Below are 23807 nucleotides of genomic sequence, written 5' to 3'. Positions count from 1 at the left end.
TACTAATGACTCATACCACTGAGAACTAATACATGATATTTGGCTACCAGAATCAATCAAAACTTTAACCCACGCCCCCCAGACTTTCAATTTAACAACGGGATTGACTACTTTATTACTTGAATCTCCATTATTCTGCTCGGGTTCATACAACAAATCGTCTCTAACATCGAGGTCATATGGTAACACTTTCATGGCAAGACACTTCGCTACCTTCGTACTAGGCTGGAATTCTGACCTAACATTACAGCCTCTAGTTAGTTTAAAGTTTCCCTTTGTGTATTGACGTTGGACTCATTAGTACATTGCTCTGGCCTCCGTTGGGAATTTCCTGTCCTATATTCTTGTGCTCCGCTCCTGCTGTTCTGCTGAGGTCTGAACTGATTGCGAGCTTCGTGATTCTGTGTTCTACCGTTATGTCTCATTCCGTTGTGATGACTAAAGTTCTGAATATTCTCCGTTCTACTCCTAAGGTTACCTAACGCATCAAAACTGCCTAGTAGGTTTTCCATCTCCTGAATAGTTCCAACTTTTTGCATACAGGCCGCTTCTCTCACCCTGTCCGGAAAATGTCTTAAAAGTAGTCTTACTACATCAGACCCCTCGGTTATACCATCTAAGTTCTGACAAATCATGACATGTGCCAGGAAGTACTCGGTCATAGTGACTCCTTCATGCTGTTTGTACCTCCCAAATACCACCCTTTCTCTCTCCCGAGCTTGTATCGCTTCATTCCAGAATTTCTCTCTAAATTTATTTCTGAATTCTTTCAGGTTCGTCATTGTCTGCCTATATACCATGAACCAAGACCGTGTTTCTCCTACAAAAGCATGGTCAATATTTTCCATAACGTCTTCCCAGTCCATAGACCCTTCCTCTAGACGCTTTTCAAATCGTTTTTCTATCATCTTAAGGAAATCTAGCGGGTTCGTTTGTTTCCCATTAAATTTAGGTAGTTCTATTTCCCTAATGTAGCTATTTCCTAGACATTGCCTTCCCGTGAAAACCTGTTTATCCTTTGCCACCTGTTTTAACTGATTTTCTGCTTTCTCCATCCGGCATTCTACATCTCTGTCTCTCCTATCAATTTCTCTCTCCAAATTAACCTGCTTCTCTTTCAATGTCCTGATTTCAATCTTATTCTCTTCAGCTATCGCAAACCTTTCTTCACTTGCCCGGGTCTCATCTTCTATTCTAAGCTTTACCGTGTCAATCTCTTGTTGGACGTGGTCTTTAAATATCCGTATTTCCCCTCTTTGAGTCTCAACTCTCTTATCAATACTAGTGACCTGCCTCATTACTTCCTCCCTAGTAGAGTTGTTTTCCTTCCCCATTAATTCCAGGAATTCACTTCTCTGATCCGCAAACTTTTCTTCTACCTCTTTCCCTCGCCGTTCATATTCACTTTTCTGGTCCTCTAATCGCTTATTAAAATGTTCATTTTTTACCACCAGATCTCGTAACTGCCTACTGTGTTCGTCCATTCTCCGATTCGATTCCTCCTTATTTTCCCTCATCTCCCTGCTTAATTCAGCTTTAGTTTGCTCTAACTGTTCTTTAAGTTCATATTTAATATTCTCAATTTTAGTGTTAGTTTGTTCTACATCTGTTTTAATTTGTTCCAATTCACTTTTTATTTCAGTTTTACTGTCCTCTATCTTACTTAACATTAACTGCATCATTCCCATTAACTGATCATTATTATTACTTTCATTGTTAGTGTTTACTTCCGCTTCGCCCCCCATCCTACTATCATCTGACTCCATACTGACTTCTTTCTGCTTGCCTTCACTCTCCATACTACTTACACTTCTATCTTCAATTTCCTCTACCAGACTACACAACTCTTCCTCTGAACTCAATACATTATTGCCTTTTATCGCCCGTCCACTGCGCAACATCCTCTCCTCTTTCGTCTGATCAACCATGACCCTTCCCACAATCAAACACTTCTAATGAAACGTGGATATCCAAATTTTGCCCATAATACGAATTCTGATATCGTTACTGTCATTAACTGCTCCGTACTTAATGATTTTCTCGCCACACGTTGGAGCGGCATTTATGTGACTTCCCCTCTCGGAGAACAATCATCAAATGAGAAATGCAACCATTCAAGCGAAGGGCGCCAATCTTTAAGTTGAGGACTTAAAGATAAAAATTTATAATCAAGCTTGGACGGACTCTTATCACAGGGGTGGGGTGATAGTGCACTAATCATTAAGTAGGAGAATTAGAAATCAAAAGGCTAATTAAAGCAGATTGATTAAAGTGAACTGGAAAAATACGATTTATTATATTTAATATAAATGACGACGGTTTAACGAAGACTGAATTTAAAATAGAAAATGAATTTAATAAAAAATTGAATGACTCTACTTCGCGAAAACTTGCAATATCTTTAACTCGCTTGCTCACCATTTAGTCTTGTTCTGCTGGTCCTTGGGAAGCTTCCATCCTTGTAGCGGGAACATCATCGGTCGTCTTTGAGATCTCTTCATCTGCAGCTAAGTACCATTCCTGCCTTGCAAATTGCACCCACCACTAATTGGAAGATGACTTCAAAACTAACACTCCCTATTATGCTTTATCCCGTATATTGGAGATAAGCCCTAAGTCGTAGTTAGAAGAACCACCTTGGGTTATTTGGAGAGGATACTCAATTAAGAATCCTTCCAACTTTACTGAAAATGTTCTCTGAAGTTTCATTTCTATCTAGATTAATACTACCTATTGACTTAGACTGGTTCAAACCGGTCTTGTAGCCGAGCTGTACGTACTTCCTGATGAGAGTGGCTATACATCCCTCATTCAGAATTTCTAAGTACCACGTCGTGGTAAATGAAGTAATTACTGTAGAATACTAATGCAGAATCAAACGAAGAAGATTAAGTAGCAGGTCACGTAGAAGATCCAAGTTCCAAGATATAAGTAGAAGAGATTCCAAGAGCTCCAGCACGCCCTTTTATAACCTTCACTGGCGCTCATTACAGGTCGCTACACGTGGTCCAATCAGATGACATGTCTCTCCCCACTCCAGATATTAGAGTTGACGGGTCTTAACTCTGATATTAACTGTTCTTCTATTGGTCCATTCTCTCAGTATCCATGGCAATATGACGCTCCTTTCAAAATATAGTCGGTGAACAGTTTGAATAATTCTGGTCGAAATACGGTAGCTTACGTTACGACGCGTGAACACGTGCTCGCTTTCCCAGAACTTGGTGTCTAAATTTGTCCTTTCTCCCTCCTCGGTGATGTGGCAAGATAGCGGAAATCTACTGCAAGTTAATTTTAAACAAATGTCGCAAGAATCTAAGTGAATATTAGGATATTCAGCCCTCGTTTACAAGTCGTAGTTACAAAGTAATGAAATGATAGTGAGCAAATGATTAAACATGAATTATAATACAATTACATACTAAAATAAATATCATGACGTTAAATTCCTGAATTAATTACACATAATAAAATTAACATAATTACACTGTAACGTCTGGAACGTTACAACCTGCCTTCGTTCGACTGCAGTCCATTACTTTTGTTTTGGACTTATTTATTTTCATCTTGTACTCCTTACCGAAGACTTCATCCATACCATTCAGCAACTTCTCGAAATCTTCTGCAATCTCAGATAAAATAACAATATCATCGGCAAAATACAAGGTTTTGATTTCCTCTCCTTGGACTGTGATTCCCTTTCCAAATTACTTTTTTATTACCTTTACTGCCTGTTCTATGCAAACATTGAAAAGGAGGGGGGACAAACTGCAGCCTTGGCTCACTCCTTTCTGGATTGCTGCTTCTTTTTCAAAGCCCTCGATTCTTATCACTGCAGACTGATTTTTATACAGATTGTAGATAATTCTTCGTTCTCGGTATCTGATCCCAATCACCTTCAGAATCTTAAATAGCTTGGTCCAATCAACATTATCGAATGCCTTTTCTAGATCTACGAACGCTATGTACGTGGGCTTGTCCTCCTTGATTCGATCCTCTAAGATCAGACGTAAAGTCAGGATTGCTTCACGTGTTCCTACATTTCTTATGAAGCCAAATTGATCTTCTCCCAACTCAGCTTCAGCTTGTTTTTCCATTCTTCTGTAAATAATACGTGTTAAAATTTTGCAGACATGAGATACTAAACTAATGGTGCGATAGTTTTCACACCTGTCAGCACCGGCTTTCTTGGGACTTCTCCTGTCTCATATATCTTACACACTAAATGGAATAACCTTGCCATGCTGGTTTCTCCTAAGACAGTCAGTAATTCAGAGGGAATGTTATCAATTCCAGGTGCCTTGTTCCTCTGTCAAACTCTGACCTCAAAATTGGGTATCCCATTTCTTCAGCATCAACAGCCTTTTCATGTTCCAGAACCAAATTACTGGAAGCAACTGAAATGTGGATTTGGAGAAAAATGACGAGGACATGCTGGACTATAAGAAAGACGAATCGAGATTTTCTAAAGGAAATCTATAAACAACGGAGACTGACAAAGGATACGAAAAGAATGAAGATAAAACGTCCGGGTCATATCCTGAGACATAATGACTTCCTGGTAAACGACTTTGAAGGAAATAGGAAAGGAAGAGGAAGACAGTTCGAGGATGTGAGAAACTTGATGGGATGTAAAAACTAGCAGTAAGTGAAGAAAACTGTAGGATTGATAAGAGACTGGTTAAGGGCCGGTATTATAATAGAGATTCAAACTGTTGGTTCAGTTTAAACTTCGGTTTATCTGTTAGTCGTGTATTATAAAACTTAAGTTTAACTACAGATTAATTTTACTGCCACTTATCTACCGTTTAAACTGAAGTTTAAGAATACATAACCTTACAACAAGGCAGAACGAATGGATCTCGAAGATATTTTTGAGGTGTTTGAGGAAATATTAAGCGATGACGAAGAAGTGGTTCAAATTATTGAACGACCACCAGAACTACGAGTTTTTCGAGCAAGGGAACTTCACTTTCATATATGGAATGAAAAATAGTTTTTAAATAGGTTTAGGCTTACAAAACAGACTGTCATAACCCTATTTCAGCAAATTGGTGCTACGAAAAGGTAAGAATGTACAAATAAATTTTTTAACTGTTTGAATGTCAAAAGTATAAATTTTAGAAAATAAAGTAACTTCCTCCTATTTCAGAAATCATGCTGTAGAACCCCTCAGTCAGCTGCGGTTTTATGCGTCCGGTAGTATGTTTACTACAATGGGAGATTTCGGAGGAATTCATAAGGCCACTGTTTCACGGACTATATAAATAAATATTTCTATACTAATTGCACAAGCAATTCTATTTCCTTACAAGTAAAATTAGGAAAACGTTTATTGCTTTTAGCCGCCATTTTACCTACAAGAAGTAAACAAAACATTATCGATAGTCATCTTTTCTCGCAATTCACTGCTACCAAGATCGTATATTGCCTTCTTCACTTCAGTTTAACTTAGGCCGGCCATTATAAGACTCAACATCGGTTTAAACTCAAGATACAGTTTAAGTCAATCTTCAGTTTAAACCCTCATTATAATACCGGCCCTAAAGCGGCAAGGCTTAGCCTCTAGTGTATGATGATGAAATGCAGGGTGTTTTAAAACAGTACCACCATTGGGACTCGTCGTCCAGGTAGCAAACTGGCCGGTTTCCGGTATTATAATAGAGGTTTAAACTGTTGGTTTAGGTTAAACTGCGGTTTATCTGTTAGTCGCGTATTATAAAACTTAAGTTTAACTAGAGATTACATTCATTGCCACTCATCTACCGTTTAAACTGGAGTTTAAGAATACGTAACCTTACAACATGGCAGAAGGAATGGGTCTCGAAGATATTTTTGAGGTGTTTGAAGAAATACTAAGCGATGATGAAGAAGTGGTTCAAATTATTGAACGACCTCGGGCACCACGAGTTTTTCGAGCAAGAGCACGTCACTTTCATATATGGAATGTAAACAGAGTTTTTAAATAGGTTTAGGCTTACAAAACAGACTGTCATCACCCTATTTCAGCAAATTGGTGCTAGAATAAAACATGCAACGAAAAGGTGAGAATATAAAAATGACTTCTTGAACTGTTTGAATGTCAAAAGTGTAAATTTTAGAAAATAAAGTAACTTCCTTCTATTTTGGAAATCATGCTTTAGAACCCCTCAGTCACCTACGAATAGCATTACGGTTTTATGCCTCCGGTAGTATGTTTATTACAATGGGAGATTTCGGAGGGATTCATAAGGCCACTGTTTCACGGACTATATACATATATTTCTGCACTAATTGCACAAGGAATTCTATTTACTTACAAGTAAAATTAGAACAACGTTTATTGTTTTCATCCGCCATTTTCCCTACAAGAAGTAAACAAAACATTGCCGATAGTCATCTTTTCTTGAAAGTCACTGCAGAACATTATCGATAGTCATCTTTTCGCACAAGTCACTGCTACCAAGATCGTATATTTCCTTCTTCACCTCAGTTTTACTTAGGCTGGCCATTATAAGACTCAACATCGGTTTAAACCCAAGTTACAGTTTAACTCAATCTTCAGTTTAAACCTTCATTATAATACCGGCCCTAAACCGGTTTCTGGAATTTGGATATTTTGAGTCGACACGAAATTCTCGTTGCCAGGGAGCTAAGCATTATTAATAAGGCTGTTCCACTGATCTCTATACATGGATCGCTGATGGCAGGTCTCCGCTGCAGGAGAAAGTACGCCAAGTTGAGCGCGCGGTTCGCCATGTTGGCGTACCCAACCTAGAGTTCTCCTTATAGGGAAGCAATGATAATATAGTCAATTTTAAGTCGCAATTAATGGCGCATTGGAATAATTAAAAATATAGAGACATGTTCACTCAAAGCATAAGGACATTGGGATCACTGACACGTCATTCCGAGGTCACTGAATCTCCGGGATAACAATAAACATGAGTGTATAATAACGGCCGACAAATATTAACTTAGGTGCTGAATACATGCAATTAGCGACCGGTAACACAATACGAGTGAAAACCAGTTTCTGGAAACATTGCTGTAAATTGTATACATTTATGCCACGAAATTATGCATTCTTAAAATGATGTACCTATACACGTAGCTCAATATACAGGCCTAGATTCGACATATCGTAATCGGTGCTTGATAATGAATTTCTGTTTCCTGTTTTCATGAAATAACGCGCATATTATCAAATTAAAATATCATTGAAGCAAATGTACACATTTATAAAACCAGCAAATATTCAAAACTTGTCAATATATCACATTACCTGCAGCTTAATTTACTATTACAGACCTCTTTAATTAAATTCAGCTAGCAAAGCGATATTGATAGTAATCATCAGAAATATGTAACACCAGTTAAAAGAGTCCCAAATACCACGAATAGTATAATGGGATAGCCCCAAACACCCACCACACTTTCCCTTCTCCCACCACTTCAGTGTCTGAAACCCATAATTATTACTGATGTAAATAAGGTCTAGAATTCCTCCAGACTTCATTTTCTAAGATTGTTATAAGGTCACGTCAATTATTTCATCGAAACCGTCAGTTTAATTATGAGGGAAAAAAAAGTAAATCTTTACTTGCAGTTAATGTTCAGTAAAATTGAAAACAGTTGGCTGTACATCACTTCTAAGGCGTACAGTTTGTCCATTTCTATCAAAACAGTCTTCCTCTAAGTGATCCGAGCAGAGAACAGCTGTTTTAGAAGGCTCCCAATTCTCCCGCCTGATACTCCTAATCGATGATCTTAGATGTTCGGGTCTCGAGAAAGGAAACCTACAAAAATTAATTGCCATTTTGCTCCCGGAATATGCGAAATAAGATACAATAAACCTAAAACTCAAAAAACTACCCTAGGAAGATTCTTATGTACAGTATAAAACTCCCCGAGCCAGGTTGAGTGGCTCAGACGGTTAAGGCGCTGGCCTTCTAACCCCAACTTGGCAGGTTCGATCCTGGCTCAGTCCGGTGGTATTTGAAGGTGCTCAAATACGACAGCCCCGTGTCGGTAGATTTACTGGCACGTAAAAGAACTCCTGCCGGACTAAATTACGGCACCTCGGCGTCTCCGAAGACCTTAAAAAAGTAGTTAGTGGGACGTAAAGCAAATAAGATTATTATTAAAACTCCTCGATGAAATGATTTCTCCTTCTGCTGATCGGTTCTGTTTGTACATCCATAAACTGAATACTGCGGTATGTTAATACCCCGTAGAATGTTTCTTCATTCATATTTCAGATAAACACATACATATTTAAATTGAATTTTGTAATCCACAAGTATACTACAAGGCAACGAACCTAAATTCGTAAAATACACTACTATTTACTTTGCAATAACACAGCATAGAACACTCGTGGAACTACAATCAAGAGGCCTGGCGTCACTGAACTAAGCATAAACAAAGCAAGCGCGCTCCTCGTGGTCTATTGCACCATGCGCTCGCTGCCATCTTACTACGCCAGTCATCTTCTATTCGGCTTACTGCTACCCAAGCTACCAGCCATCCAGGTATAGAGATCAGTGGGCTGTTCTCTATGGTTAGGTCATCGTCCTCTCCGTTCCAGGAGGCCATGTGGAATTCTTATCTTGAGTCATATTATATTATGCCATCATATTTACTTAATTCTGTACCTTAATGAAGATTATTGAAGCAAGGTCAAGTCCTTGGAGCCTCAACCATTATTACACAACCTAATAAACCGCTTTCCATTGTCAAGAATTCTGAATGTGTATGTTATAAAAGCGAATTAAATTAATCCTGTGTATGCATGGCTTTTAAAGTACTTTGGACCTGCGCAGGCGAAAATGGCTTACGTGGTCACAGAAACTCTCGGAAAGTATATAACACGTGAACTAATTCATATCCTACTTCTCTTGGTCGACTCTTGTTTTCTTCCGAGGCTCTGACGGCATTAACGTGGGTATGTCATCACGAGATCCCTAGCTGAGTCCAACATTGATTCTTCTACTTCTTTCGTTGTCGCCTCTGAAGGACCACAGTCAGCTGTGTGTCGTGAAATGAAATGGCATAAGGCTTTTAGTGCCGGGAGTGTCCGAGGACATTTTCGGCTCGCCAGCTGCAGGTCTTTTGATTTGAATCCCGTAAGCGACCTGCGCGTCGTGATGAGGATGAAATGATGATGAAGACGACACATACACCCAGCCCCCGTGCCAGCGAAATTAACCAATGATGGTTAAAATTCCCGACCCTGCCGGGAATCGAAACCGAGACCCCAGTGATCAAAGGCCAGCACGCTAACCATTTAGCCATGGAGCCGGACAGCTTTGTCATGGTTTGTGTTTTCTTCTTCTCCTCCCAGAACCTCTTCAATCTCTCTCTCCTCTCCCGTTCTTCAGCTGATATTTTCAGTATCCTCTTCTCTTGTCTCTTCCACTGGTATGTCTCTATCCTATTCTTGTACCGTTCTCTGTCATTGAGCTCTGGTATATTAGCTGGTGTCTATTTATTTCTCCAGGTCTCCGCCCCTTCCACCTTGATCCCCATCTCAGACCAGACAACCCACTTAGTTCTTCTCTTTCCTCTCATCCTACCCATTGGAATTCAAGAGGACAAATATTAATTTATAGGAAGATAATTATGGAATGGAATAATTTATCAAGGGAAATGTTCAATACAATTCCACAAGTTCTTTCAAATGGTAATAAGGGTGTTTAGGGGTTGTAGTAAGAATGTCAAGGAGAGGGCATATACGACTCTGGTAAGACCCCAGCTAGAGTGTGGTTCCAGTGTGTGTGGCCCTCATCAGGATTACTTGATTCAATAAATGGAAAAAAAAAATCCAAAGAAAAGCAGCTCGATTTGTTCTGGATGATTTCCGACAAAAGAGTAGCGTTACGAAAATGTTGTAAAATTTGGGCTGGGAAGACTTAGGAGAAAGGAGACGAGCTGCTCGACTATGCGGTACGTTCCGAGCTGTCAGTGGAGGGATGGCGTGGAATGACATTAGTAGACGAATAAGTTTAAGAGGTGTCTTTAAAAGTAGGTAAGATCACAATATGGAGATAAAGTTGGAATTCAAGAGGACAAATTGGGGCAAATATTCATTTGTAAGAAGGGGAGTTAAGGATTGGAATAACGTACCAAGGGAGATTTGCAATAAATTCCCAATTTCTTTGAAATCATTTAAGAAAAGGCTAGGAAATCTGCCACCTGGGCGACTGCCCTAAATGCAGGTCAGTAGTGATTGATTGAAAAAGAGAAGTCTTCAAGAAAAGACTAGATAAACAATTGATAGGCATTGTGCCATTTCCTCGGAATAAATGGACAGAGGTTACTGCGGGTGAAAATAATTCAGTATCCAATGGTTTAATAGCGGATGGTTGCCCAGTTGTACTTGCTCTTAAAACAATCATCACTACCACCGCCACTGTCGTAGACAGAATATTCCGCCATCGAGTATTTTAACTCAGTGTCGTACCGTGCGTTAATGGGAGAAATGCACCGCTGCGCTGCGTGTGGCGAACATTCTAAGTTTTCGTGTGTTGCCGCGGTATCTGCTGTAATCTCACCGCGTGTTGCAACGGCCGACTAAAATAACATTGGGACTTCAGAGTGTTTTATATGGTAGCTATCAGCCTAATTCTTCCAATCTTGCAGAAAATAGTCTCTCTTTTTTTTTTTTTTGCTTTACGTCGCACCGACACAGATAGGTCTTATGGCGACGATGGGATAGGAAATGCCTGGAACGGGAAGGAAGCGGCCGTGGCCTTAATGAAGGTACAGCCCCAGCATTTGCCTGGTGTGAAAATGGAAAACTACGGAAAACCATTTTCAGGGCTGCCGACAGCGGGGTTCGAACCCACTATATCCCCGATGCATGCTCACAGCTGCGCGCCCCTAACCGCAAGGCCAACTCGCCCGGTGTTGTGGTCATATTTACAAGAAAAAAGTTCGCAGGAAATATTATTATTATTATTATTATTATTATTATTATTATTATTATTATTATTATTATTATTATTATTATTATTATACTGCCTGCCTGTTGCCATTTCTTGATGGATGCAGTACTTTACTATCCGTCTCTTGGCACAGGCCAGAGCAAAGTGTAGCTTCCACTGAAGTCCCAGTCTCACCCATGGCTGTGACAATATGGAAGCTGCTGGGGTGTGGGTGGTGCTGAGTAATGACATTCGGAGCACAAATAGTGTTATGAAAGGTGTTGCTCATAGGGTCAGTCGTGCTGCAGTGGCACCTTCTGGCCCAGTGAGGAAAATAATGGCAAACTACCTCACTCCTCATCTTGCCTAGTATGCCTCATCTGGGCTCTGCCATTTGTTGCAATTTCCCTATAACTGCATCGCCTTTGGTGGTGCTATTTGAGGATCCAACTAGCCTCTGGGCTGATGACCGAACAGACAGACAGACATTTAATACTACGGTTATAGAGTACAATAGTGCGTCCACTCGTGTGCTTTAAAAAAGATGGCTGCTGCAGCTTACTTTGCAAATATAACACTGCTGTAATTTGTTTGTAATTGTTAACCTTTTATAAAAAAAAAAAGTTTCGTAAGGAGTTATTTTGTATTAATTAAAACATTTAAACCGAGTTTTTTAAATACAAAATTCTATTTGTTCGGGGCGTCGACCTATAGAAAACTTTTGCCCCTACTTGCACCATGTGATATTAACCGGTGTAATTGGAATTGCAGAAGTGTAGAATGTTGAATGTGAGGAAAGGAACGTTAATGACGACACAAACTCCAGTCCCCAGATATTAATCATTTACAATTAAAAACCCCTGATCCGACCGGGAAACGAACCCGGGACCGCCGGGTGACAGGCGGACGCATTGCCCCCTACACCGCGGGGCCGAACTTTAAACCGAGTTACTTCTTACGATTTACTGCTAAAATCCACCGTTTTTTTTGAAGTAAATTTCACTAGATAGTGAAAGAAAAGCTCTGTATTACAGTATCTACGGTATTAATGCACCCAGCAGAAATCACATACATCTCCCGGAACGTTATGGCATTAAAAAAATAATCTCTGAAGATAGCACTATAAAATGATTGAATAAATGCATGTAAGCATCGCACCTACTCGAGCTTCTTGCGGTCAATATTGTTAATGAACATGCCTCTAAGAAGTACTCGTAGTATCCACCCACAGCAGCACATTGCTATACGCACGGAGCCTCCTCGAACACAAGTTCTGTGCATCTTCAGTTTTATCAAATAAATAAATGTGCTAGCTTCCGGCATAAACATCTCACCGAAGATGGAGATGTGTGCGGTGACTAAGCATGTCTCGATGTTCGCGAATGTTAGATAATATGAGTGATTGTGGAGAACAATGAGATTTTGATGATAATGATGACAATTATAATACATTTATTGAAGATTTGAATGACAGTGAGAAGCAGAATTGCAGACAACCGATATCGCACGAGCACGGGCGCCGGTAGAATTTTTGCAGTAGTGCCGATCTTTAGCGGAGAAAAAAAAAATTAAATTTGTGTTCCATTTTACCCGCCTGAAACTACGAAGTATAAAGATAAAAAAGGAATTTGTACAAATTAATTATTTCCCTTAATTTCTTTAATTGTTAAGAAAAAAATTCTTGGCGGAAATACGCACAAAATGTCGTTCGTCGCGGCTAACCGAATTGTACAGCACTACAGCAAAGTGTAGCATGTTCTGAGACGAAGCGTTGCAGGGGTAGATTTTTGCCAAGGTCACCCACTTGCCGCGCACATTCGTTAGTCTGCCAGTCTCACCCAGTAAATGTGTTTGTTCAATTCTGTCCTATGCCTTTGCTGGCGAGATGTAGTGTTTACAGTGCACTATATCTTCTGGTATGGGCTAGAATAAATGTGTTACTTTCATTGACTTGTCTCAGTCTTATCTTTGACTTCGACAGTATGAAAGTGACTCAGGTATCAGCGATGCTAGTAATACCATTCCTTATGCAGCCAGTCCCTGTTATGAATGCTTTGAAAATATCACTCATAGGGTCGGCTGGTGCATGCATTTCAGTGGGCTTGGCAGACTGATATGTGAGCAACTTCTGGCTCGGTGAGGAAAGCAACGGGAAACTACCTCACTCCTCAGTTCCCTAGTACGCCTCTTCAGTGATGCCTAAGCCACCTAGGACAGCTGTTGGCATAGCTGTGGAGGATCAAACCAGCCTTCGGGCTGAATACCCAACATTTAGTTCTGTCCAGTGTACAGTATGTTACTTTGTAGTCAAATACTAAATGACTTTTTAATTGTATAATCACTCCACATAGTGGTTTCAAATGCCGAAAACCTGGCCAAAAGTCCCTGAAACGAAGTTTCCATTTGGAGACCTTTAAGACCCTAAATTGTAAGGTTGGTAGGCCCTCATGCAGCGTTAGAAAATAGCCTTTAGAACGTTCGAAAGAAGCATGCGACTTTCATAACGTCACGCAGAGCCAGCCTTCGATTCATTCTAAATGTTCCACTCCATTTCCACATCAGCTTTTTAAGATTATGTGATAGACATAATTAGCTGTTTCTCTTCTGCAAACAGGTAAACCAGATTACCTCAGAATAGATTTCAACTACACTCAGCTCAGCTAGGTATTCTGCCTTATGGCAGGTCTTGTCATGGGATAAACCTCTTCCATTGTTGCCTGTCCTGCGCCAAGTTTTTCATGTCCGAATATTTATTTCCTTGGATATTGTCCAACATTTAATACTTTTTCCTTCCTCTTCCTCGTTTGCCTTTCACCATTCATTCTATTCCTTCTTTCAGTAAACAGTCACTCCTCAAACAATATCCGATCCAGTTCATTTTTCTCCTTCTAATGATTTGTAACATACTTCGTTCTTCTCCAACTCTTCGTAATACCTCCTCATTCCTTACCCGGTCTTCCCATTTCACTCTTTCTATTCCTCTCCATACCCACATCTCTAGTGCCTCCAATCTTCTCTCATCTTTCTTTCTCAATGTCCAAGTCTCTGCGCCATACAGCGCTATGCTCCAAATGTAACACTTAGTAAGTCTTTTCCTCAAATCTTTGTTTAGTGGTCCACAAAATAATTTTGATTTTTTCTTAAAACCTTCTTTTGCTATGGCAATTCTTTTCTTAATTTCTGTTATGCAATACACATCATCTCTGATCATACTTCCCAAATACTTGAAGTTACTGACTTGCTCTATTTCTTCTCCCCCTATACTAATACAACTTCTACCTTTTCCTCCAATTATCATACTTTTGGTCTTCTTCTTATTAATTCTCATTCCATATTATTCTAGTTTCATGGTGAGTTTATCTAACATTTGTATCATTTTACGTTCGCTTTCTCCCATCACAACCATATCATCTGCAAATCTTATACATTCTACTCTCTTACCTCCAACACAAACTCCACTATTTCCATTAAAACTTTCATGATTATTTCTTCGAGGTAGATGTTGAACAGTGTCGGTTATAAAGAGCAGCCCTGTCTTACACCTCTTCCTAATTCAATTTCTTCACACACTACACTAGAGTCCCGTTAATCCGAAAGTCCGGTTAATCCGAACTGAAATATTCAATTTTTTAAAAAAATCCTTATTGAAATGAAAGGACATATTATAGAATGGAGATTTACTTGCATTTTATGTCATATGTTACTAGAATAACTTAATATAAACATAATTACACATCATAAATCTTCAATCACTGGTCGTTCATCTTTACAATGTCTTTTAGTTTATTTTGCCGTAGTGATTGGAACCTACTCGAAGATGCAGTGTTAAACCAGCGTCTCATAAATGTCACATCAGTGGGCGTAGCAGCGGAGTGCATTTCTTTTATACAGTATTTTATTAATGTAACTGCTAAAGAATGGACATTTCAAATTACAGTATGTACTGTACTGTATTGTACTGTCGAAACTATTTTCCTCAGACGGTTAAGTCGCTGGCCTTCTGACCCCAACTTGGCAGGTTCGATCCTGGCTCAGTCCGGTGGTATTTGAAAGTGCTCAAATACGTCAGCCTCGTTTAAGTAGATTTACTGGCACGAAAAAGAACTCCTGCGGGAGAAAATCCCAGCACCTAGGCGTCTCCGGAAACCGTAAAAGTATTTTAGCGAGACGTAAAAACAATAACATTATTATTAGAAAATATTTTCCGGTTAATCCGAAAATTTCGTAATCCGAACAGACTCCGCTCCCAATTAGTTCGGATTAACGGGACTCTACTGTAGCTCTCCACCTCGGGTAGAGTACCCTCAAGGCCATCAGTACTATCCTTGCCGCCCATCGCCACTAACGTATAACAACTCATTTGTACGGGGGACCATTCGTTCCTGGAATTCTATCCCGTCTCAAACTAGAGACATAATAATGTCCCACTAACTACTCTTTTACGGTTTTCAGAGAGACGCTGAGGTGCCGGAATTTAGTCCCTCAGGAGTTCTTTTATGTGTCCAGTAAATCTACCGACACGAGGCTGACGTATTTGAGCACCTTCAAATACCACCGGACTGAGCCAGGATCGAACCTGCCAAGTTGGGGTTAGAAGGCCAGCGCGTCAACCGTCTGAGCCACTCAGCCCGGCAAATTAGAGACATAAGTAACCTAAAGCTATTCAGAAGAAAGTGTTGAAAGTTGCACCTACGTTAAGATTAATGGCATTAATGGCACCCTCAAAATTTAGATTATTAAATAAATATTATGTAAATGTAATGTTAGTGACATTATAGTTTAATTTTTTCAAGATTTAGTTTTTAATCGTAGTAAAAACTATACATTCAAAACAAACCCCATGGCACTACAGCCCTTGAAGGGCCTTGGCCTACCAAGCGAACGCTGCTCAGCCCGAAGGGCCGCAGATTACGAGGTGTCGCATGGTCAGTACGACGAATCATCTCGGCCGTTATTCTTGGCTTTCTAGACCGGGGCCGCTATCTCACCGTCAGATAGTTCCTCAATTCTAATCACGTAGGCTGAGTGCACCTCGCACCAGCCCTCAGGTCCAGGTAAAAATCCCTGACCTGGCCGGGAATCAAACCCGGGGCCTCCGAATAAGAGGCAGGTCCCCCTGTGGGTGGGGGCGGTAGAATAACACCCACGGAATCCCCTGCCTGTCGTAAGAGGCGACTAAAAGGGGCCCCAGGGGCTCTGATTTTTGGAGCGTGGGTTGGCGACCACGGGGCCCCTAGCTGAGTCCTAGCATTGCTTCCACTTACTTGTGCCAGGCTCCTCACTTTCATCTATCCTATCCGACCTATCTTGGTCAACTCTTGTTTTTTCCGACCCCGACGCTATTAGGTTTGCGAGGGCTAGGGAGTCTTTCATTTTCACGCCCTTCGTGGCTCTTGTCTTCCTTTGGCCGATATCTTCATTCTTCGAAGTATCGGACCCCTTCCATTTTTTCTCTATGATTAGTGTTATATAGAGGATGGTTGCCTAGTTGTACTTCCTCTTAAAACAATAATCACCACCACTAAGAGGCAGGCACGCTACCCCTACACCACAGGGCCGGCAGAAAATGTACATTCATTTAATCATTTTAAAACTAATTTTTATGATAATTTAAATTTAAGTTGCATTACATTTTAAGTTAACTTTAAATTATATTAAATTTGCTTTTAATTCGAAGTAGTTATAATGCTCAATATATTACGTTTATGCAGATGTTTAATTATATCGTTTGGCATAATGGAAGCCTTCATAGCTTGAGCCCCGCCATGTTCAGAAAGTCGTCTTAAGTTACATAATATTAAAATAAAAGGAAGTGTTTTTCTTTGCGCCATGCCCAGCCAAATCAACAGCACGCAAAGATCTAAAAGTTTTAATGTAGGTAGATATAACGAGGTCCAAATGCACCTCGAGGTCGACTTTTTAATTTTTTCTTTCCTTGATAAGTTACGAACGAAAAACAGGCGTAAACCGTGTGTTAGGATATAACAATCCAACGTGTTGTTACTAGGATTAAATGCATAGATTCACCGTCGCTAGGCAACGTACATAAGATAGGTAAACAATTAAGAGATGAAAGTATATGATTTTCCAGCTGTTCAATACAAATTCAAATGTGATATATATTGAAATGTCACATTTTATTAATAAATATTAGGGACCGGTTTCGGCATATTTATGCCGTCATCAGCCTAAAGTTAGATAAACAAGGACACAAGTAAATTACATACATGTCAATACACAAATAAACTTTCTACCATATTGGCAATTCATAATAGCGTTGATCTGTACAAAATTTTGAATGTATAAAATCTCTTATATATACCTCTTATAAAATTTACGATAAAGGTAAAATTGATCTATTTACAGTTCTATGATATCTGTGATGTTTTGTTGTTACAATTGTGTGTAAAATAACAAAAGACGTCTTTTAAAAATACTTCTGTCTGAACAGCTTATACACCTAATAAAATTTGGGGCATTGACATTCCTATAGTATTAAAATTTTTAGACGTGCTATCATGTGAGAATACTCATGTAAATAAAATTAGTAAGTGTCCAGTATTGTTATATTATAAAAGAGCACAGCTATTCGTTATTTAATGTTTGTTAAAAATAGATCCTCATTGGAATATAGGCGGTAAGCCAAGTTAAATTGGTCGGCTTTAAGAATCAAATAAATCTTGTTTGAAATATAGCAGTAGCTTAGTTGTCAGGTTGCAAGATGGTTTTAAGTTTCTAAATCTCAGAAGTAAAAAGAACATGTGAGTGGCTGAGGCCGTAGTTTGACGAGTATGAGTTGACAAGACACTATGTCATCAGGTGGTCAAATGCACTTCTAGAGGGATCTTGATTCAAAACGGACTTTAGTGGAAATCAACAATTTTGGCAAAAATAAAGAATACCCCTTGTGAGTAGGCTAGCTGCTGAAATCCTTCAATAATTGACTAAATAAGACGTTAAATATAATAATAATAATAATAATAATAATAATGATAATAATAATAATAATAATACAAGCAAAGTGAATGAGCCATGCCATAGGAAGCCATTTTCGGTCCGCGACACGAGGAGCCCAATTCAGTCCGTAATATCCGAAAGTGTTGGTCTGTGTGTATCTACGGCCCGCAGAGATCTAAAATGTTGTCATAGGTGGGTAGGCCTACAGCATTTCACCGATCATGCATGGCTGTGTCTAAGGAAATTTTTGCTCCAAGAAATGAAGTTGTCAACGTCATCAACAAGCAACTTTTACAAGATATAGCCGGTGTTCTACACATTTACGAGTTTATCGGCACAACATACAATACAGATGAGGTTGTGTCAACTACACGGCAACTTGGAGTCACGCGGAGCACCATCAAACACCTTGGAGCGCACGACCGTGGCACCGATTATCCTCCTTCCCTCTGCAACGGAACACGACTCTCAGTCAAGAAAGTGATGCCAAATATATTGAAGCCACCATCATGACTGGACATGCCGCGGGCGTATTATTCATATTTCGGGTTTACACCATCCCTTCGCACAAACCGTTTCAATTTAGACGTTTGCAGTTTGTGTGAGTTTCGCTATATGCATCAACAAGGCACAAGGGCAATCGCTTAAAGTTGTAGGACTCGATCTTCGGAAATGGGGCTTCTCTCATGGCTTGTGTCTTGATTGCGAACAGTACAGATTGCGAACAAGAGATTAGTGTTGACGCGAGATAGATATCACAGATACAATTTTCAAAACAGTCTCATATGTAATTGTTGTTTTAGTAGTATTAACGTTAACTGGTACATTGGTATGTTTTAGATAACCTAACTATATTTTAAAAAATATTTGTCTTATTGAAAAATGTTTAATAATTTAGTTTGAGGTAATCTTACCATTTAGAAGATTATCTTTTTTATTGTATAACATAACTAGAGGGGTAGTTGTTTATGGTGGACTGGTGAGAGTTGTATTATTATTATTATTATTATTATTATTATTATTATTATTATTATTATTATTATTATTATTATTATTATTATTATTATTTTTTTTTTTGCTAGTGGCTTTACGTCGCACCGACACAGACAGGTCTTATGGCGACGATTGGATAGAAAAGGCCTAGGAGTTGGAAGGAAGCGGCCGTGGCCTTAATTAAGGTACAGCCCCAGCATTTGGCTGGTGTGATAATGGGAAACCACGGAAAACCATCTTCAGAGCTGCCGACAGTGGGATTCGAACCCACTATCTCCCGGATGCAAGCTCACTGCCGCGCGCCCCTAACCGCACGGCCAACTCGCCCGGTATTATTATTATTATTATGCTAATGAAAGAAGTGAGTCGTTGCATCGACAAGCCATTAGCCTTTAGAATATTGATGATGATGATGATGATGATGATGATGATTATTATTATTATTATTATTATTATTATTATTATTATTATTATTATTATTATTATTATTCATTGCCCCAGAGGAGTGCGACAGGCTTCGGCAGCCGGCACAATTCCTATCCTCGCCGCTAGATAGGGCTTCATTCATTCCATTCCTGACCCGGTCGGATGACTGGAAACAGGCTGTGGATTTTCATTATTATTATTATTATTATTATTATTATTATTATTATTATTATTCAAAATAATACATAAGAAGTGAAATAATCAGTTTATTTGGAAACAAGTGGGTTTTTTCTTACATACTTTTCAATTTTTTTGTGTATCATCCAGTATTCCAATTGTGTGTACCTCAACTTGGTTTACCAACTGAGGGTTAATTTTTCTCGCCGCTTTCTTTATTGCCAGAGCTGGTTTGTGAATACATACAAATCTCCCTGGTAATAATTAAAGCGGCTTTCTAAAGAATTTCAGAAGACTGTACGTGCCTCTAGCGATGCATACTGCTGCCACAATCCACCTAGATAAGCGGCGTGACATATATAAAGTGATATATTCTTGCCCATTATATTCTCGCTTAAGCGCCTCTACTTTATGCCTGGCCGCAATCTCGACTCATTCATGTGTGTCAAACCCAAATCATCCCCTTCAGGTACCCACTTGTTCGCAATCTGGACGACACCCTCTCATGGCCTCATGGTACGTGGGTTGTTCAAGAGTTGGAAAGTCAAAAACACTAACACATCTTAGATCCGAATGGAAGGACAATATTTATATAGATTATACGAAAGCTCTGTAATATTGTTTTAATATTACTTGTACCACCCATCAACCCGGTACAGCAAAATTATTTTTGAAAATAAAATAATGTTATGAATTCTATTTATGTAAAAACGATTTGTGTTAATAAATATTTTCCTTTCAAATAAATGGCTTTAAAAACATCTAGCTGTTGAATGAATAAACGCGGGTAAAGCCGCGGGTACATTCTAGTAATAAATAAATAGCTAATTTAAATTTGTAATGTTAAATCGCTGTTACTCTGGATAATTATTTATATTGGGCAGTTTTTAATCTTGAAAACACATTTCTTAACAGATAAAGTAGCGGCACTACACTACGAAACACGTAAAATTAAGCAGTTTCCTCAATTCTACCGAAAGTTGAAGGATTAAAGGGCCCGGAAAGGTTTTATATTGTGAGAAATCTTGGATAGCTCTATCAAACTAAACAAACAAATTTCATTTCTTCAAATCCTAACCAAATGAACTTATTTACATAATTCTTTCTGTGATGTGTTCCTTGGTCCAATACCTCCCTCAGGCATTTTAAAGATTTTTTTTTAAAATGTCCACACCGAATGTAGTTATAAGAGCTTAGGTGAAACTCTGCATTGACTCAGATTAGCGCTCCTAGTCGTAGGAAAAGGCAAAGTGCTAATCTAACCGACCGGATAACGATGATTAAGAAAAGGATTGTAATATTTAGGAATATATTATCATACTTTATAATATTTTATTTACCTAAAATTCGTAGCTCATATCCCTAGGATGTTTTCAACATTGAACTCCTTGCCTGAAGGGCTACAACTGTGGATTTTTTTAAAAATAACCTACAACCTGTTTTCCAGGCATTGACCGGGTCAGGGATGTAATGAATGAATCATATATTATAGGCTATTGGTACGATGGGGTCGTCACTCCCAAAGTGATGTATTAATGACTGATAGATGCTATGATATGAGAATGGACAGTGCTGCTGGAATGAAAGATGACAGGGGAAAACCGGAGTACCCGGAGAAAAACCTATCCCGCCTCCGCTTTGTCCAGCACAAATCTCACATGGAGTGACCGAGATTTGAACCACGGTATCCAGCGGTGAGATGCCGACGCGCTGCCGTCTGAGCTACGGAGGCTCTCTGGATTTTTTTCAATATGCGAAAAATTCAGGTAAATGGAGTTAGCGGCTTTTGACACTAGGCGCCGTATTTGTTTACTCACTGTTGCTCTCTGTCGGTGTGTTGGTGCCTGGGAGTGATGGTTGTCCTCTGGTGCAGGTGGCTGGTTCGCAATGAACTGGAGTGTCGAAGTGTGCGCCACGCCGGGGTCTATTTGTCTGTAATCTCAGATGTCACGTGGATGTACCTACGATGCATGTCACAGCATCCCACACACCAGCTGACAAAACTGTACATTCCATCTGATAATGGAAGTACAAAAGAAATTCTGACAAAGCAGGGACCCGATAAGAGAGGCTTAGTTCCACTCTAGATAAATATCATTATAATTTGTGTGTGCACTTCAGATTTCTGCCTCATATTTTGTTCTTATCTCGGATTCATTGATCCCCCTTGTGTGTGTGTTGGGGTGCGGAGAATGCATTCACGGTATCCCCTGTCCGTCGTAAAGGGGACCAGGAGAGTGCGTAGGCTGCCACACTTCCCTTACCAGAATGGGGTATTCTTCCACTTACGTGTGTCACGCTCCTCCTATCCTATCCTATCCTATCCTATCCTATCCTATCCTATCCTATCCTATCCTATCCTATTCTATCCTATCCAGCTTGATAGCTGCAGTCGCTTACGTGCGGCCAGTATTCCGTATTCGGGAGATATTGGGTTCGAACCCCACTGTCGGGAGCCCTGAAGATACTTTTCCGTGGTTTCCCATTTTCACACCAGGCTGTACCTTAGTTAAGGTCACGGGCACTTACTTCCCATTCCTAGCCCTTTCCTGTCCATTGTCGCCGTAAGACCTATATCTGTGTTGGTGCGACCCGGACGGTATTATAAGTTTGTGAGGCCTAGGGAGTCTTTTATATTCACGCCCTCCACGGCCTTTTTATTTCTTTCGCCGATACCTTCTTTCTTCGAAGTGTCGGACCTCTCGCGTTCTCACTCACGTTAGGGTTAAGATTCCCGTCCTGCTTAATGCTCTTGGGTCGATTCTCGGTTCAGTTGGGGATTTAAGCTTTCTTTCTTTCTTTCTTTCTTAAATCCCCTGTAGGTGGGGGACGCAGACGAAGAATACACCCACGGTATCCCCTGCCTGTCGTAAGAGGCGACTAAAAGGGGCGACCAAGGGATGATTGTATTAGAACCACGAAACTACTTGTGATTAATACCATCACGCGGGGAACACCTTGGGTCGCTTTTCCTGCGCGTAATACCACTGTCTTAGGTACCAAATAGGTTTGTGATTAGTAGAAGCAGAGTACGTTGCCGGCTTTTACAGTACCTGTGATTAGTAGCATTATATGAGCGACACCATGCTTCTGGCTTGCCTATAATTAGTAACCACCATATGAGGAACACCACGGGATAGCGCGAGTCCCAGTGGTTAGTACACTTATGTAATGAACACCATAGGTTTGCGTTACCTGTAAATAGCGCCGCAGTGTGCGAAACACCATAGGTCTCTGTTACATGTGCGAATTTCATTACCTGTGAATAGTACCATAATGTGTGGAATACCGCGAGTCTACGCTACTTTTGATTAGTACCGCGACATGACATATACCATGGTTCTACTTTCCTAGCGATAAGTACCATTATGAGGGGCGGATGACTTGGAGTTTGTACTCCTTTCGATTACAAGCATCATCGATTCCACTGTTGTGCTATAGAAGCAGTCTCTTGGTCAGTAATACTATTGGTTTACGCCAGCTTGTTTGAATGTGAGGCACCGTATCCGTTCCACTGATTGTTTAAAATTCATATCCATCCATTCATTTTTCGTTCTCACGTTTTGAAGTCAGGTCAGTGGAGGATTTTGGACTTTTAATTTGTCAAATTTGTCATTCCATTTCGTCTCCCCAGAGAGGGATCCCACTTCTACTGCCTCAAGAGCCTGGAGCCTGGAGCCTGAGACATTTGGTTGGGGGGATACAACTGGAGAGGAGGACCAGGGACGATTCAATAAATAATCTACATTTACGTCTGTCGCACAGGTGACGGATTCCTTAACGTTTGTTTACCTAGCCTTTTCTTATTCAAAGAACTCGGAAACTTATCGAACATTTCCCTTGATAATTTAATGCAACCCCTAACTCCTCGTCCTATAAATTTGCCCCAATTTGTCCTCTTGAATTATAAATTTATCTTTACATTATGATCCTTCCCACTTTTAAAAGTTCCACTCAACCTTATTCGTCTAATTATGTCATTCCACGCAAACTCTCCACTGACAGCTCGAAACATACCACTTAGTTGAACATCTCTTCTCCTCATCCCAAGTCTTTCCAGTCCAAAGTTTGCAACATTTTCGTAACATGAATTCTTTGTCGGAAATCACCTACCACAAATCTAGCTGCTTTCCTTAGTGAGTTAGCTTAGTGGCCTTCTGTTCATATTGTTCTTGGTTCTATTCTCGGTCCTGTTGGGGATTTTAACTTGCTTCCTTTTTTTCTTTCTTTCTTTCTTTCTTTCTTTCTTTCTTTCTTTCTTTCTTTCTTAACCCGTTTACCGTCCTACATTAGTTTTCCCTCGGACTCAGCGACGGATCCCACTTTGCCGCCTCAAGGGCTGTGTTC

The 23807-nt window shown here is 39.9% G+C and overlaps 1 protein-coding gene across 2 annotated transcripts in view; it reads right to left on the bottom strand.

The window, feature by feature from the left end:
• LOC136884465 (proton-coupled amino acid transporter-like protein pathetic) overlaps positions 1-21385 on the bottom strand; it is a 95140-nt gene extending 73755 nt beyond the window's left edge. Inside the window, exon 1 of one of the 2 annotated variants that reach the window (XM_067156655.2) lies at positions 21278-21385. The gene's annotated coding sequence lies outside the window, so the exon portion shown is untranslated. The remainder of the gene's footprint in view (positions 1-21277) is intronic. The other variant, XM_068229883.1, reaches the window with a different exon arrangement.
• Between the last annotated feature and the right edge of the window lie 2422 nt (positions 21386-23807).

The sequence above is a fragment of the Anabrus simplex genome, chromosome 12 (assembly GCF_040414725.1).
Source record: "Anabrus simplex isolate iqAnaSimp1 chromosome 12, ASM4041472v1, whole genome shotgun sequence".
Lineage (NCBI taxonomy): Eukaryota > Metazoa > Arthropoda > Insecta > Orthoptera > Tettigoniidae > Anabrus > Anabrus simplex.
Note: the sequence above shows the minus strand (reverse complement) of the source record. Positions and strands in the feature narration are given on the sequence as shown.